The following is an 18,100-nucleotide window of genomic DNA, read 5'->3' as shown; positions in this document are numbered from 1 at the left end:
GAAGTACCAAGTGTGGCTTGAATTACAATGATACCCATGGCTTATACTCATACACCACAGAAATAAAATGGGAAATCACATTCAGGGCACGGTACTACACAGTTAATTGTATGGAATGTCAGCTTCCTGCGTGTAATGTCCATAATGATTTTCAAATCTCCATACTATTTGCACATGTTGGGAATTCTTGGCTTTGCCTTTACAACTTGTGATTTTTTTCAAAGTTATTCTGATACCTTAGGCCTGCATGTAGACCATGGTACGATCTAAAATCTCCAAAGGGCGCTGCTCTGTGGCGACCTGCAGCTTGTGTGTTGTGTTTGGCGTTTTGTTCATGTATGCACAGAGCTGCAAACAAAATTTCCCCGTGGGGATGATAGTCATTGTCTTATCTTAAAAAGCTGACACACTGACACAAACCTGTGCCCTCAACTCCTCTAACACATACTATATGCATCATGTACACAATGGGTTAACATACTGTACTTTAGTTTTAATGCTAGTTAAACCTAATTGTCACGGATTTACAGCTTCTTCAGGTAAAATTAGTTACACTTCACGAGGAAGACCTCAGACTTTTGGCATTGACGCTGCTCTTAAAAGTACAATAAGTGAGGAAGTCTTCACATTCAGTAAACTTTAATTTTCCGCTTTGCTGATGATGTGATACACGTTGTCTGACGCTGTAAAAACAGCAAKTGGAGATCCCGTGCCAGACGGAATAGCTTGTGGGAGTTCAAAGTCAGTCCTCATCATGACATGCAGGACATGGCTGTCAAACAGATTGGAGTAGTTCTTGGTGAAGCCAATTTTACATCTTSATATTTATGGAAAGACTGGATCTCTCATGCATGCTGTTTTTCTTACTTCTCTAACCATTCCACTAACATTCAGTGTGGTTTCACAGGCTGCTGGTAGCCTGGTATGTCATGTATATTATGATAAATTAATTGAGATTTACATCATTAACAACTTATGTTGACAGTGAAATGCTATCTTAAGCAGAGGGAATAAGGCAGCAATGTCCAATCAATTGTCGAAATGATTTGTTTGCAGAATATTTAGCTTATTTTGCATGTTTCCCATGGTGCAAGATCATTCCACTCAACACCTAATATTTATATATTTCTTAACTCCATTCTTTTACTTTAGATTTGTGTGTATGGTTGTGAATTGTTAGATATTACTGCACTGTTGGAGCTAGCAACACAAGCATTTCGCTACACCCGCAATAACATATGCTAAATATGTGTATGTGACCAATAAAATTGTATTTTATTTTGATTTGGAACAATAGCATACAATCTTAACACATTCACAGTAGGCCTACATTGTCGATATCGAAGTAAACCAGTCTTAGAAAGAAACACTCATAATTTCATGCTACAATACTAGAGATTTGAATAGATCATGTTATGTTTTAAATATCTCACTACTATCGAATTGATCATGTCATATTAACATGAATAAAAAACAAAACAATAAACCATTTTGTTGTCCATAGCAAAAAAAAGGCTTGTTAAGAAAACCCTGGGAATATTAAACAGAGATGGGCCTGCCCTGCACCCATCTGGTTTTAGTAATGGTTTGGTATTGCAAAATACATCTCAGATGTGGACTTTCTAATCATTACTTCAGCTGTCTTCAAAAGCCCCCCCCAAAAAAGCACTGAGCCAGGATACAGCTTTACTTTATTAAGAGATGATCTGTATAAGAACTTCCTCCATGATCCCATGCACAATAGAAATCTCACAAGGGTAGAATTGTTAGAAAATCAAATAATGGGCCAGATTTAAACACTGCATGCATTGAATGGGAAATCTCGATCAAAGATGAAAAACTATTTGATAAGGCCTGCCCACTTACGAAGTAGATCATTCGGGACAAGCATACAAATTGCAGAATCATTCTCGATCATTTGCTGATTTCAGGCCATTGGACCATCTGCAACTGACTGTGTGTGTGTCACGGCCGTTGAAAGAAGAGGACCAAGGCGCAGCGTGGTGAGCGTACATTTTCTTTTTATTAGAAAAGACGCCGAACAAAACAATAAACACTACAAAACAAACCGTGAAGCTAAAGGCTATGTGCCATAAACAAAGTCAACTTCCCACCAAGACAGGTGGGAAAAAGGGCTACCTAAGTATGGTTCTCAATCAGAGACAACGATAGACAGCTGTCCCTGATTGAGAACCCTACCCGGCKAAAACATAGAATACAAATAATAGAACATAGAATACCCACCCCAACTCACACCCTGACCAAACCAAAATAGAGACATAAACAGGATCTCTAAYMTCAGGGCGTGACAGTGTGTGTGTGACTGTAGACTGGCTCACTATCATGGGTCAGTGTCGATGCCCTTCATGGTTTGTTATAGTATGTACCTGCTTATCTTCACYCTAAGACATATGACCTAGGTTAGATGAGTCATACTGATTACATGGATTTATTAGACTTTTAAATTGTAGATGTTCCGAAAGTCTGCATCAGTCGCTTGTAGGCTATGTGTCGAAGCCAGGAGCTGATACATGTGTTTATGTAATTAATGGTCAATTACCGTGAGACTGGCACTTATTTGCTTGACAATCACCGGCTGACAAAATTGTGAACGCCTCAGTCCTAGTGACAAAGAAGAGCTCTCCAGTAGGTGTACCAAACATTCAAGGGCCATTTTCTCAAAAGCGGGGTTACAAGTTTATCAACTTTCAAAGCATAATTACTTTCCCATTGTTCCTCGTTTGTAGTGTATGATATACCATTTTCTAGCTCAGAGTCTCTAATTTTATCCAATATAAAAAACTCAATTTCAAATGTTGCTACATAAGACTGAATCGAGCTGGTCAGTCACATTAATTCACTGTAAAAAATTATAATAAACTAAATAAGAAGGAGAGGCTTCCTTTTCATGGTATAGAATTGTACCGTTTGGAGAGGTGTCCAGGCTGCACATTTAGGAAACAATTTGCCCTATTCGCCACATCTGTACCCTTTTGAACATTACTATCTGTGGATTTCAGGATGCAACTCAACGCCCTAACGTTAACTGCAGGAAACCATAAAGTGTTATTTAGACTAACAGTGAAAATATTTGGCAGCAAATGGGTCGTTGTAACGTAAGAGTGTTTTTCTCTTTCCTTTACCAGGTCGAAATGTGTTTTATGGATCTTTGAACCTAGGCTAAGCCTGGAGGTTTTTTAAAAATGAGGCAGTTCTATGATCTTAATCCACATACGAGCCTTCAAAGGCATCAAAACCATTCCCCTAACTCCAGTAAAAAACATCCTTTGTGTTTAATGGTATAGCTGTATTCTCTTGTTTTATGGAGCCCCATCAGTAGCCAGCAACATAAAAGGGTCATTCTAGGTGTTTGGAGTAGGCACCCATCCATGATAAAAGCACCCATAAAACAAACTACACCAAGACATTTGAGTCAAGAGAGGGATTCATGCTGAACGGTAAATCCTCCAAATATTTTCCATAGTACTTACATTTCCAATAAATACGAATTATAGCCTGTTGGTTAGTAGTAGTCTCCTGATATTTCTGTAACTTTTGTTGTTCTTTTCTTGCAGTTGAACAACACCTTTTAACAGCCAAGGACCATACATAATATACTGTACATGTTCCAATGAACAACAAGCTTCAATAGATGTGGTCTACCGTGTCCATTGCTTGGCCCAACTGGCATGCAAACATCTCACGAGAACCATGTTGCACAATCCAAAACATTGTGTTACATGTACTGTAATAGCTACCCACTGGGCACAAACTGGTTGTTTCAATGTCATTTGTTAACGTATTATGAATCTACATGGAAAATACATTGGATTTATAAAAAGTTGTCAACGTAAACTGTTGTTTTGAGGGTGACATTTACATTTTGTATAAAATATGTTGAATTTTTACCTTTAAAACAATGTCAGATCTTCAACCACTTTCAGAAAAAAAACAATAGGCTGTGCAGTCCCTCCTACAGCTACCCTTTGGTCTCCTATCCAGAGTTGTAACCTAGCCCAGCTCTACTTATGTATGGTATTTGTAACTGACTATTACCAATGTGCTATCATGAAAATMATTATTGAGAGATCTCCACTTAAAAAATAAATAGATGAACTGTTGCTAATGAAGTCTTTTCAATTGATAGGTTTAACAGAGCAAATGAAATGTGACTGTACTTTATCACTCATTTATCATCAKTGATGCTATTTAGGCTTATAAAGCATTTGCAAAGTCAACACCAGCTATTGTTTCAATTGAARCATTATTCAACAAAAAATGTACAATATAATAGGCCTATTGATACAAAAGCTGTGGTTGATTTAAAATGTCATGATATTTAGTGARACTGAATTGTGTTCAGTTGACAACACAACCATTTGAAGGAGATGTACAGTATATTCTGCTTAGATAGTTTAATCTGTGCCGCTGACTTAGTCTGGCTTTAATTCCAGTTTGTCTACAAATGAATAATTAATATATTGGTTTCACATCTTAATCTCAACCCCACAAAAATAATTAAGGAATAGGACTATATCAAATCAAAATGCATTTYAAGTGCATTACGTGTATTTATTTTTTATTTTATTTCAAAAGTAATATTGAATTGTTAAGTTGACAACGCAACCAAAATATCAAGCTTTTAAAGGGGAAGTACCTTAAGAAAGTATTCACATTTTCCAAATTGTGTTGTGTTACAGCCTGATAAAAAWAAAAAKATCTATTGAGATTTTGTGTCACTGATCTACACAGAACACCCCGTAATATCAAAGWGGAATTTTGTTTGTAGAACATATTTGAAATTAATAAAACATMAAAAGCTGAAATGTCTTGAGTTAATAATATTTCAACCTCTTTGTTATGGCAAGCCTAAATAAGTTCAGGYGTAAAAATGTGCTTAACAAATTGCATAATAAGTTGCATGGACTCATTCCGTGTTCAATAATAGTGGTTAACCTGATTTTTGAATGACTATCCCATCTCTGTACCCCACACACAGAATAATCTGTAAGGTCCCTCAATCAAATAGTGAATTTAAAGCACAGATTAAACCACAAAGACCAGGAACGTTTTTCAATACCTCGCAAAGAAGGGCATCAATTGGTAGATGTGTAAAAATAAAAAAAGCAGATGCTCAATATCCCTTTGAGCATGGTGAAGTTATTAATTACACTTTGGATGGTGTGTCAATACACCCAGTCACTACAAAGATACAGGCGTCCTTCCTAACTCAGTTGCCGGAGAGGAAGGAAACTGCTCAGGGATGAGGCCAATGATGAACAGTTACAGAGTTTAATGGTTGTGYTATGAGAAAACTGAGGATGGATCAACATAATTTAAGTTACCCCACAATACTAACCTCAATGACAGAGAGAAAAGAAGGAAGCCCGTACAGAATAAAAATATTCCAAAACATGCATCCTGTTTGCAGCAAGTAATACTGAAGAAYAATGTGACAATGAAATTAACTTTTTCWTCCRGAATACAAAGCATTATGTTTAGGGCWAATCCAACACATCACTGAGTACCCCTCTTCATATTTTCAAGCATGCTGGCYGCTGCATCATYTTATGGGTATGCTTGTCATCGGCAAGACTAGGGAATTTTGTAGGATAAAAATAAACGGGATACAGCTACAGTATAAGCACAGGCAAAATCCTAAAGGAAAACCTTGTCTAGTCTGCTTTCCAACAGACACTGGGAGATGAAACCACCTTTCAGAAGGACAAGAACCTAAAACACAAGACCAAATATACACTGGAGTTGCTTACCAAGATGACATTGAATGTACCTAAGTGGCCTAGTTACAATTTTGATTTAAATTGGCTTTAGAATCTGTGGCAAGACTTGAAAATGGCTGTCTAGCAATGATCAACAATCAACTTGACATAGATTGAAGATTTTAAAAAGAATAATAGACAAATATTGTACAATCCAGGTGTGCAAAGCTGTTAGAGACTTACCCCAAAAAACTCACAGCTGTAATCGTCGCCATACCCCAATGTATTGAATTAAAAACATGTTTTCACTTTGTCATTACGTGGTATGGGTGAGAAAAAAAGATCTATTTAATCCATTCTGAATTCAGACTGTAACACAACAACATGTGGAATGAGTCAAGGGGTATGAATACTTCCTGAAGGCACTGCTTGAATAGTTCCATCTGAGCCACTGGCTTAAATCCCATAGATTTAGTTTAGGTTTTTGGTTGAGATGAAGACGTGAATACAACATATCAGTTATTAATAGACAAACTGGGAATAAATCCAGAATGAGTCAGTGGCACAGATGGAACTATCCAAACAAAGTCTACTTCAAATGTTGATATTTAGTTGTGTTGAAAACCAAACACAATTCAACATCACTTWTGAAATACAATAAATAGCCTATTAAGTTGTCGACAAGTTAACAAATTATATGTTGTATTCACGTCTCCAACTCAACTAAAAATAAAAGTTAAGGAATGGGATTAAGCCAGTGGCTAAGCAGTAGATATATATCCTTTAAATGTTAACATTTGGTTGCATTGTCAACCAAACACAATTCAATATTATTATTAATATCAATATCAATTCACCTCCATGGACACATTTTGAGGTTACTGTAACTATACATTTCTTCRRATGTAATCATATAAAGCTGCATGTTCAAGACAGCGTGCATCGGTCGTCGCAGGTCTGTGGAGATCTTCACAATTGCTGTAATAATCTGTACAGAATCTCAAATTGCATTGATCACTTGCACCATGTAGGCCTACTTTTAATGTAATATCAACTGCAATCCAGGTCATTTGGCTCTGCTATTAGATGGTGCACAGTGATAGCAGTGCTAAAAAATATCTGACATTATATAACTATTTGAACTTTGCTGGGCTTTTAAATAGTTGAAAGCGCAGTGATCAGCATTTGGGTGACAACTAAACCAAAAATTAGACATTGTTTMTCAATTGGAATTTGGTTGTGCTTTTAGATTGTTGAAAACATAGTGAGAACACATTGGACATTCAACTAACTTTTGGCTGTCTTTTTGAGTGGGTGYATGTAGGTTGTAATCGCATTGATCAACGTCTCAACCAAATATTACCCAATTATCCATGTTGAAATGACATGGTGTGCCCAGTGGATAGTATCTGTATGCTAGTTTCAAACAGCTATTTTGATGTTGTGTTCCTGMGATTGTCTACAGCATTRAAAAGGGCAAGGAATTGGTTAATGCAGACTACATTTGGATTGGAGTCAATTTGGCAGATCATTCATATCAATTTCACTACTTTTGACCAACTCTGGCCTCCAAGGCCCTTTGTTTTCTCGTATTCAACGGTTTGCAGTGTTTTGTGTGTTTCGTTGTTGTTCTCAGCAGCATCTAATTGCCTTTAAAACATCTGCATTTGCAACGAATGGCCCTCTGTTAAAACGCAGGAGGTGTTTTTTCTCAAACATGGGGCTAGCATTTGAGATGGGATAAGGGGGGTGTTGGATCAAACTCACTGCACCAACTGCCATGTGTTTTTGAATAATAGCCATTAAGTTTAAGAGTATGATGTCATGGTAGATTTGTTGTTCCAGTAACTATAATCCTTCATTCCATCCAGTTCCTGCTCTCTCACATGATAGAAATCCCCAAATACATGAAAGATTGTTACTTTGCCATGTCATTCACAGGGAAGGAAATATTTGCAATAAACATATAAAACATTAGGTCAGTGTACGCGACACACTCCTCTCCTCCAGTTGAAGTAAAAAATAAAAAAAAGGTTGGCTCTTCAGAATCTGTATCCTCTTGAAGTAAAACATTAGCACCTCATTCCGACACTGTAAAGTTTGATTCATTTATAGAACTCCTATTTGTCAGCTTTCAACAWGCAGTTAAAACAATTACCCGTAACAATCTCTCACTGATTATTTTCCTCACCATRACTGAGCACTGGGCAAGACAAACTCAAATAAGAGCCTCTGAGTAGTGTGGTGATGCCAACGTAAACCCAGTAATGTCATTTTTGGAAGCTGTTCTATATCTGTCACCAGCGTGACCAACCACCCCCAACATTCCAAACTAACTTGTTTAAATATTTGGGTAAAATATGAGACTGGATAATTTGTCAGTGAAAATGCATTAAACCTGTCAAAAGTACTGCAATGAAAAATTGAATAATTCCTTCGTAGCTGCAGTGTCAGCTAGTACGGTGTTGTTGGGAGATTCTATTTCTCTAATTGTGTGCAAATTGAATAGCCTGGTCCCAGATCTGTTTCTGCTCTCTTGCCAACTCATTGTTTGGCATGATAAATCCATTAGGAGTTGGCAAGASAGCAGAAACAGACTGGCATCGGGGCTTCAAATGTAAACATTGCTGCAGCATAAGTGATTCAATACCTAGACTGGCTGATAAAATGTCCTACATACACGATTGGCCCGCTCATTAGGCAGGATTAGGCCGCCGCCTATGGCAACAGATTTTTATTTACTTAACCTTTATTTAACCAGGTAGGCTAGTTGAGAACAAGWTCTCATTTGCAACTGCGACCTGGCCAAGATAAAGCAAAGCAGTTRGACACATATAACAACACAGAGTTACACYTGGAATAAACAAACATACAATCAATAATACAGTAGAGAAATCTATATACAGCATGTGCAAATGAGGTAGGATATGAGAGGTAAGGCAATAAATAGGCTATGGTGGCAAATTAATTACAATATAGCAATTAAACACTGGAATGGTAGGATGTGCAGAAGATGAATGTGCAAGTTGAGATACTGGGGTGCAAAGGAGCAAGATAAATAAATAAATAAATACAGTATGGGGATGAGGTAGATTGGATGGGCTATTTACAGATGAGCTATGAACAGGTGCAGTGATCTATGAGCTGCTCTGACAGCTGGTGCTTAAAGCTAGTGAGGGAGGTAAGAGTCTCCAGCTTCAGAGATTTTTGCAGTTCGTTCCAGTCATTGGCAGCAGAGAACTGGACGGAGAGGCAGCCAAAGGAAGAATTGGCTTTGGGGGTGACCAGTGAGATATACCTGCTGTAGCGCGTGCTACGGGTGGGTGCTGCTATGGTGACCAGTGAGCTGAGATAAGGCGGGGCTTTACCAAGCAGAGACTTGTAGATGACGTGGAGCGAGTGGGTTTGGCAACGTGTATGAAGCGAGGGCCAGCCAACGAGAGCATACATGTCGCAGTGGTGGGTAGTATATGGGGCTTTGGTGACAAAACGGATGGCACTGTGATAGACTGCATCCAYTTTGTTGAGTAGAGTGTTGGAGGCTYTTTTMWAAATGACATCYCCGAAGTCGAGGATCGGTAGGATGGTCAGTTTTACGAGGGRATGTTTGGCAGCATGAGTGAAGGATGCTTTMTTGCGAAATAGGAAGCCGATTCTAGATTTAATTTTGGATTGGAGATGTTTAATGTGAGTCTGGAAGGAGAGTTTACAGTCTAACCAGACACCTAGGTATTTGTAGTTGTCTACATATTCTAAGTCTGAACCGTCCAGAGTAGTGCTGGACGGGCGGTGCAGGCAGCGATCGGTTGAAGAGCATGCATTTAGTTTTACTTGCATTTAAGAGCAGTTGGAGGCCACGGAAGGAGAGTTGTATGGCATTGAAGCTCATCTGGAGGTTAYTTAACACAGTGTCCAACGAAGGGCCAGAGGTATACAGAATGGTGTCGTCTGCGTAGACGTGGATCAAAGAATCACCAGCAGCGAGAGCGACATCATTGACGTATACAGAGAAGAGAGTCGGCCCGAGAAATGAACCCTGTGGCACCCCCATAGAGACTGCCAGAGGTCCGGACAACAGGCCCTCCGATTTGACATACTGAACCCTATCGGAGAAGTAGTTGGTGAACCAAGCGAGGCAATCATTTGAGAAACCAAGGCTGTTGAGTCTGCCAATTAGAATGTTGTGATTGACAGAGTCGAAAGCCTTAGCCAGGTCGATGAATACGGCTGCACAGTAATGTCTCTTATCGATGGCGGTTATGATATCGTTTAGGACCTTGAGCGTGGCTGAGGTGCACCCATGACCGGTAATCTGGTRGGTAATGGTCGGTAATCTGTTTGTTAAKATGGCTTTCAAAGACCTTAGAACAGCAGGGTAGAAACGATATAGGTCTGTAGCAGTTTGGGTCTAGAGAGTCTCCCCCTTTGAAGAGGGGGATGACCGTGGCAGCTTTCCAATCTATGGGAATCTCAGACGATACGAAAGACAGGTTGAACAGGCTAGTAATAGGGTTTGCAATAATTTTGGCAGATAATTTTAGGCAGAGAGGGTCCAGATTGTCTAGCCCGGCTGATTTGTAGGGGTCCAGATTTTGCAGCTCTTTCAGAACATCAGCTATCTGGATTCGGGTAAAGGAGAAGTGGGTGAGGTTTGGGCGAGTTACTGTGGGGAGTGCAGGGCTGTTGACCGGGGTAGGGGTAGCCAGGTGGAAAGCATGGCCAGCCGTAGACAAATGCTTATTGAAATTCTCAATTATTGTGGATTTATCGGTAGTGACAGTGTTTCCTAGCCTCAGTGCAGTGAGCAGCTGGAAGGAGGTGCTCTTATTCTCCATGGACTTTACAGTGTCCCAGAACTCTTRGGAGTTTGTACTACAGGATGCAAATTTCTGTTTGAAAAAGCTAGCCTTAGCTTTCCTAACTGCCTATGTATATTYGTTCCTAACTWCCCTGAAAAGTTGCATATCACGGGGCTATTCGATGCTAATGCAGAACGCCACAGGATGTTTTTGTGCTGGTCAAGGGTAGACAGGTCTGGAGTGAACCAAGGGCTACATCTATTCCTAGTTCAACATTTTTTGAATGGAGCATGCTTATTTAAGATCCTCTACTGACGGGATAAGGTCAATGTCATTCCAGGATACCCCGGCCAGGTCGATTAGAAAGGCCTGTTCGCTGAAGTGTTTTAGGGAGCGTTTGACAGTGATGAGYGGTGGTCGTTTGATCGCAGACCSATTACGGATGCAYGCAYTGAGGCAGTGATCGCTGAGATCTTGTTTGAAAACAGCAGAGGTATTTGGAGGGCGAGTTGGTTAGGATGATATCTATGAGGGTGCCCGTGTTTACGGATTTGGGGGTTGTACCTGGTAGGTTCATTGATAATTTGTGTGAGATTGAGGGCATCAAGCTTAGATTGTAGGATGGCTGGGGTGTTATGCATGTCCCAGTTTAGGTCACCTAGCAGCACGAGCTCAGAAGATAGATGGGGMGCAATCWATTCACATATGGTTTCCAGGGCACAGCTGGGGGTAGAGGGTGGTCTARAGCAAGCGGCAATGGTGAGAGACTTGTTTCTGGAAAGGTGAATTTTTAGTAGTAGAAGCTKAWTWTTTTTMGTACAGACCTGGATAGTAAGACAGAACTCTGCAGGCTATCTCTGCAGTAGATTGCAACACCMCCCCCTTTGGCAGTTCTATCTTGGCGYAAKATMTTATAGTTAGGGATGGAAATTTCAGGGTTTTTGGTGGTTCTCCTAAACCAGGTTTCAGACACGGCTAAGACATCCGGGTTGGCAGAATGTGCTAAAGCAGTGAATAAAGCAAATTTAGGGAGTAGGCTTCTAATGTTAACATGCTTGAAACCAAGGCTTTTACGGTTACAGAAGTCAACAAATGAGAGCACCTGGGGAGTAGGAGTGGAGCTAGGCACTGCAGGTCCTGGATTAACCTCTACATCACCAGAGGAACAGAGGATAAGTAGGATAAAGGTACGGCTAAAGGCTATAAGAACTTGCCGTCTAGCACGTTTGGAACAGAGAGTTAAGGGAGCAGGTTTCTGGGCACGATAGATAGATTCAAGGCATAATGTACAGACAAAGGTATGGTAGGAAGAGAGTACATTGGAGGTAAACCTAGGCATTGAGTAATGATGAGAGAGATATAGTCTCTAGAGACGTTTAAATCAGGTGATGTCGTCGCATATGTGGGAGGTGGACCAACATGGTTGGTTAAGGCATATTGAGCAGGGCTAGAGGCTCTACAGTGAAATAAGATAGTAATCACTAATCAGGACAGTAATGGACAAGGCATATTGATATTAGGGAGAAGCATGCGAAGCCAAGTGATCTTATGGGTCCAGTGTGTGGTTGGGCTGGCTGGGGACACGGACGATACAGACAGTTAGCAGGCCGGGGCTAGTAAGCTAGCAGTTAGCAGGCCGGGGCTAGCAAGCTAGCATGAGGGCCTTAGAGGGACATCGCGATGGGGGAAAGTCTGTTTTTTACTCCTCGTGCGGTGACATCGATAGACCAGTCGTGGAATTAGTAGGGTTCCAAGTAGCAGAGGGGTCCAAGTCCAATTGGAAATATGGGTATAGTGGTCCAAGAAACTGGCCGATGGATCAGGTAACAGTCCAATATGCAATAGATAGCTAGCAGGCCGCGGTTAGCAGAATGGGCCTTCAGGGGACGTCGCGCCTGAGGTGCCTGTTGGGATCCTCGGGCAGATTATGTCGGTATTCCAGTCGTGAAGGATCAGCGGGGCTCRGTGCCCCGTACCGGCAGTAGAAAGGGTCCGGGTATTGTAGTCGAGAAGTGGGCCTCAGAAGTAGCCCAGGAGCCCTAGCCGGGAGATGGGTCTAGCATGGGCTAGCTCCATGCTAGTTGGTGCTTGCTCCGGGACGGAAACGTTAGCCAGGAGTAGTCAACCCGGGTTGCGGTTAGCTAGCTGCCATGATCCAGATGAAAAGGAGTTTGCGGTAGGAATCCGGGGATATGGAGAGAAAAATAGGTCCGGTATGCTCTGGTTTAAAACGCGTTGTACGAACTGGCGAGAGCTTTCCGAGCTAAAGGTTAGCTGATGACCACTAGCAGTGGTTAGCTGACTGATAGCTGATAGCTGGTAGCTAGTTAGCTAGCTAGCTTCAGTTGAGGTATTCCAGTTCGGGAGGTAAATAGAAATACTTTAGAAAAAAAAAACAGATCCACACCACATTGGGTGAGGCGGGTTGCAGGAGAGTATTTAGAAGTTGAGGTTAGGAAATTTAAAAATTGACGAGGGCAGCATTTTCTGAGCTAACCTGACCAAGACTCACCTCCAACAAACACATAAAACCTCACATAATTATGACTAAAACAATGTCTATTCTCTCAACCAGTGGCATATGGGCTTTTTAGGTGAGCGCTGATGCCACCCTTTGATAAGCAGAGTCCACTTTGTCAAGGGCAAGGGCACAAATATTTTACTTGTCCATTCCAGCGCACTTCTGGGTGCTGTTGGAGAGACGCATCTCTGCAGAGCTCCACCAACGTGCGGTCAGAACAATCATCAAACATAAATCATGTAACAGATATAGGATATGGTAGAAAGAGTATGTGGCCTTTTCTGTAGCCTACAGGCTGGAGATAAGGTGTATGACAATGTAATGAGACTGACACTTTTTACATCGTGCAGGTTTCTCCAATCAAATAGCTAGTGTTTTACAAACGGTAGGCTTACCACATAGAATGGCATTCATAAAGGCAACACTGTAGGCTACACCTCAGTAAGCACGGACCGACACCGATGCCTTTTGGAAGTCTTTTTTTGGTGCAATTCCAGACCTGACTGGATTTCCACATCAATGGAACATTGGTTTTTGGTCCGGTCCAGACCAAATCTGAACCAATCAGATTTGGTTCAGATTTTGTCTGGCCTGGACCAGCCTTGATTTGGCCCAAACATAACTTATTTTCAACTTGAGTCCAGAACCKAAAAAATGCCTGATTTCAAAGTCCGAATGCCTTTTCAGCGTCCTGGAAAATATGTATTTTAAACATACGGAAAAAAAACCTTTCACCATTAATTCAGAACCTACATTGAACCTAACATCAATGTCTGGAAAATATGTATTTTAGACATGCTAATTTAGTGTCTTTTAGACATATTTTCAACGTCATTGGGATTATTCTAGTTTTGCAGGGGGCGGCATTTTTTGGTCTTGCCTATGGCGGCAGAACGGCAAGGACCTGCCTATATAGCACACATCGCTGTGTTATCCTCAGTGACCACTGATCTGAAAAGGACTGGGTAGGTTGAAGCAATGTAGGCAAAACTAAACCCAGATAACTGTAACATATGACATAGCAAGTGATGGAACAGAGCATCTCTTTTCTATTCTGGAATATGGAATTCTTTGTTTTTCAAGAACTCCTCTATTCCGAATAGGCATATTCATTTTACACACTACTTAAATCAATTTTTTTCACATTTTGCAAAAACACTTTTTTTCCAAGGACACAGCAGACACTTTGGCCAAATCATTCCATTGGCTTACTGGAAGTGCTAGACCATAATGATGAGAGATGACATTAGACCATGCAGCCACATAATATTTATGAATGCAGCAACATGTAGAAGACATGTTAATGCTCTCGTATAAGTCTTCTATGTTTTGTCCAGAGAGCACACTAGCCTCATGAGGACAGATTCATTACTTTCAAGCAGCCAATCCCAATCTGACATCATATTAAAAGTTCAGTTATTGCTCAATTATGTTCCGCAGCTTCGCATGCCAACAATTTTAAMTGAATTTCCTAAACCATCCTCCAACATAGAAACCACCAACAGCTGTTGCATTATGGGGTGAGCAGAGCTGTGTGGGTCTGACTCCTACATCTTTATTGATACTGATACTAAAAGTGAAGATAAAAGAGGGGATTTTTATGGACGCACGCACATTGAAAAATACTACAGTTTACTGTAGAATTCTATAATAAAATGTAATATACTGTAGAATACTATACTACACACTGTAGCATCCTTCGATCATGTGTAGTACTTCCTCTAMAATGTTTTAGTATACTATAGAATAAATACTACAGTAATGTTAGCAAAATTTGATCTTTTAGTATTTCTCCAGTAGGTTTCCTGAAGGAGAAAGCCTCCTCTTCTATGTCAAAGATAATATAACAAAAACACTACATTAATTACTATAGATATACTACAGTTTTATTTTTGACAGTATTTYTACTATAGTTAACTGTAAATACTACAGTATACTACCGCAAATACTACATTAAATACCACAGTATTCACTGTGGTGTTTTTGTGGACTACAGTATTCTGTAGTATTTTTTCATTTAGGGCAGTCCCATGGGTGGTCATTCATTCATCCGTAACTTTAGTGTTACTTAGTTTATATTTCCTGTTTCCAGAAACAGTACTAATTTAGATTKATCTCCAATGGCACCCTATTCACTTTTTAGTGCACTACTTTTGACCAGGGAGGAAGTGCACTTAAGGGTGCCATTTGGGACGATACCATGTTTTTTCTTGCTTCAGTTTTCTATCCGTAAGAGGTAGCTACACTAAGAGCTCTACTARACTACTACTCTAATCACATCTGCAGGGCTGCTCCGCACAGTGATTCGTCTCCATGTATACTCTACCTTAGCCTTCCAAAACAGCTTTGAACTCGAGCCACCTGGTTGTTATGTTATCTTGATGTATTTACGCAAAAAGACAGCTTTATAGTTTTTTCCATCTGAAATGAATGTTCAGCACATTACATATTTACTTTTCCATCCTGGCAGGGCTCCCATTGGAAAAAGACAAAGTTAAAGGTGGTCTTAAAAAATAGCTGTAATCATGAAGGGGCATGACGTAAAATTTCCATAGGTAGCAGTGAAGGGTGCACCCTACACAGAGATGATTTGGATGTACCCCAACTGAAATGTGACCTTACTGTATGTAGGCTATACCATAGCCCACTCATAAACTGAAGTTCAATTCATCACAAATGTATTCTRCAACTTGATATGTTGCCCTGAGCCATACATAATGTAGAGTAGCCTATGGACAAATTGTTCATTGACTTATTCATTTTATTCTGGAGAGTCTTGCTGTTTGTTATGCTCACAAATGTTTTTTAGTTTAAGTGTCATTTATGATGATACATGAGATGTATGATGATAGATTATTTAAGAAAACATTCACAAGTATGTTTTGTGTGTTATTATACCATCGAGTTCAATTTATGAGTAAATAATACCAAATAAATGTTCTCTGTACTGTTGTATTCTCAGCCTGAGGGGTGGTGCACTCCATAGCTTTTGTAAGGTCCCTCTGTGTATTGAAATCCCTTAAGTGTCACGCCCTGACCTTAGAGAGCCTTTCTATTTCTCTATTTGGTTAGGTCASGGTGTGATTTGYGAGGGCAATCTAGTTTTCCTATTTCTTTGTTTGGCCTGGTATGGCTCCCAATCAGAAGCAGCTGTCTATCGTTGTCTCTGATTGGGGATCATACTTAGGCAGCCATTTTCCCACCTTAGGTTGTGGGATCTTGATTTGGTTAGTTGCTGTATAGTATGCAGAACTTTATGGTCGTTTTGTATTTTGTTGGGTTTTGGTGTTCATTTTAAATAAAAGTAAGATGTTCGCATACCACGCTGCACCTTGGTCTCATTCCAACAACGGACGTAACATTKAGAGGAACATGTTCTGATAATTTACAACGTGACACTTTTCTCCATGCCAGATGGAGCAGGGAGGTGAAAGAGTTACCTTACTGGAAATACGCCATAAACCTTAAATATGGTAATGGTCTATTTAGTGTGTGAGAGGAAATTAGAATGGTAGCTTAGCCCTAAAATCTTATTTTAGTTGACTCTGTAGATCCATAGATCCTCTAACATTGCTTGACTGTCTGTATGGCCTGGTTGGTAGCAGTGGTGGAAGAAGTACCCAATTGCCATACTTGAGTAAAAGTAAAGATACCTTTATAGAAAATTACTCAAGTAAAYGTGAAAGTCACCCAGTGAAATACTACATAAGTAWAAGTCTAAATGTATTMGGTTTTAAATATACTCKAGTATCAAAAGTAAATGTAATTGCTAAAATATYCTTACAGTTCCTTCAGAAAGTATTCATACCACTTGACTTATTCCTCTTTTTGTTGTGTTACAGCCTGAATTCAACATGAATMAAATATATTTTTTCTCCCTCACCCATTTACACACAATACCCAATAATGGCAAAGTGGAAACATGTTTTTAGACATTTTTGCAAATGTATTGAAAATTAAATACAGAAGTATATTCACACCCCTGAGTAAATACYTTAGAATCACCTTTGGCACYTTTGTACAATATTTGCACATTATTCTTTAAAAAGTTGGTTGTTGACCATTGCTAGACAGCCATTTTCTGTCATGTTTCACCTGTCCTTGTGCTTGTCTCCACCCCTACAGGTGTCACCCTACTTCCCCACTTATCCTCTGGGTATTTATACCTGTGTTTTCTGTCTGTCTGTTGCCYGTTCGTCTTGTTTGTCAAGCTTACCAGCGTTCGTCCTGTCAGCTCCTGTCTTTTCCTAGCCTCTCTTTTTCTCATCTTTCTGGTTTTTGACCCTTGCCTGTCCTGACCCTGTACCCGCCCGCCTGACCACTCTGCCCGTCCCTGACCCTGAGCCTGCCTGCCGTCCTGTACCTTTGCTCCACCTCTGGATTACTGAACTCTGCCTGTTCCTGACCCTGAGCCTGCCTGCCATCCTGTACCTTGCACCTACTCTGGATTATTCGAATCCTTCCTGCCTTTCACAAACCTGTCGTTTGCCTGCCCCTGTGGTTACAATAAACATTGTTACTTCACACAGTCTGCACTTGGGTCTTACCTTGATTCTTYAWAATTTTGCCAAAGATTTTCAAGCCGATTTAAGTCAAAACTGTAACTAGATCAKTCAGAACCATTCAATGTCGTCTTGGTAAGCAACTCCAGAGTATATTTGGCCTTGTGTTTTAGGTTATTGTCCTGCTGAAAGGTGAAATTGTCTCCCAGTGTCTGTTGGAAAGCACACTTAACCAGGTTTTCCTCTAGGATTTTGCCTGTGCTTAGCTCTATTCCTACTCTCTTTATAAAAATAAAATAGTCCTTGCCGATGACAAGCATACCCATAACATGATGCAGCCACCACCATGCTTGACAATATGAAGAGTGGTACTCAGTAATGTGTTGTGTTGGACTTGCCCCAAACCTGATGCTTTGTATTCAGGACATTAAGTTCATTTCTTTGCCACATTTTTTTCAGTATTACTTTAGTGCCTTGTTGCAAACAGGATGCATGTGTTGGAATATTTTTATTCTGTACAGGCATCGTTCTTTTCCCTCTGTCATTTAGGTTAGTATT

General features: G+C 40.2%; 1 long non-coding RNA gene and 1 other non-coding gene across 2 annotated transcripts; both read left to right on the top strand.

The window, feature by feature from the left end:
- Positions 1 to 1,930: 1,930 nt before the first annotated feature.
- On the top strand, positions 1,931 to 17,568 carry LOC139028816 (uncharacterized). Its single transcript, XR_011481028.1, has 2 exons — positions 1,931 to 2,003; positions 17,166 to 17,568. It is a non-coding gene; the product is annotated as an uncharacterized lncRNA (long non-coding RNA).
- On the top strand, positions 14,809 to 14,863 carry LOC111975217 (U7 small nuclear RNA). The gene has a single exon (XR_002878782.1). It is a non-coding gene; the product is annotated as a U7 small nuclear RNA (small nuclear RNA).
- Positions 17,569 to 18,100: the final 532 nt, after the last annotated feature.

This window comes from Salvelinus sp. IW2-2015, linkage group LG15 (assembly GCF_002910315.2).
Source record: "Salvelinus sp. IW2-2015 linkage group LG15, ASM291031v2, whole genome shotgun sequence".
NCBI classification, from domain to species: domain Eukaryota; kingdom Metazoa; phylum Chordata; class Actinopteri; order Salmoniformes; family Salmonidae; genus Salvelinus; species Salvelinus sp. IW2-2015.
The sequence above is the reverse complement of the archived record's forward strand: the minus strand, read 5'-3'. Positions and strand labels throughout refer to the sequence as shown.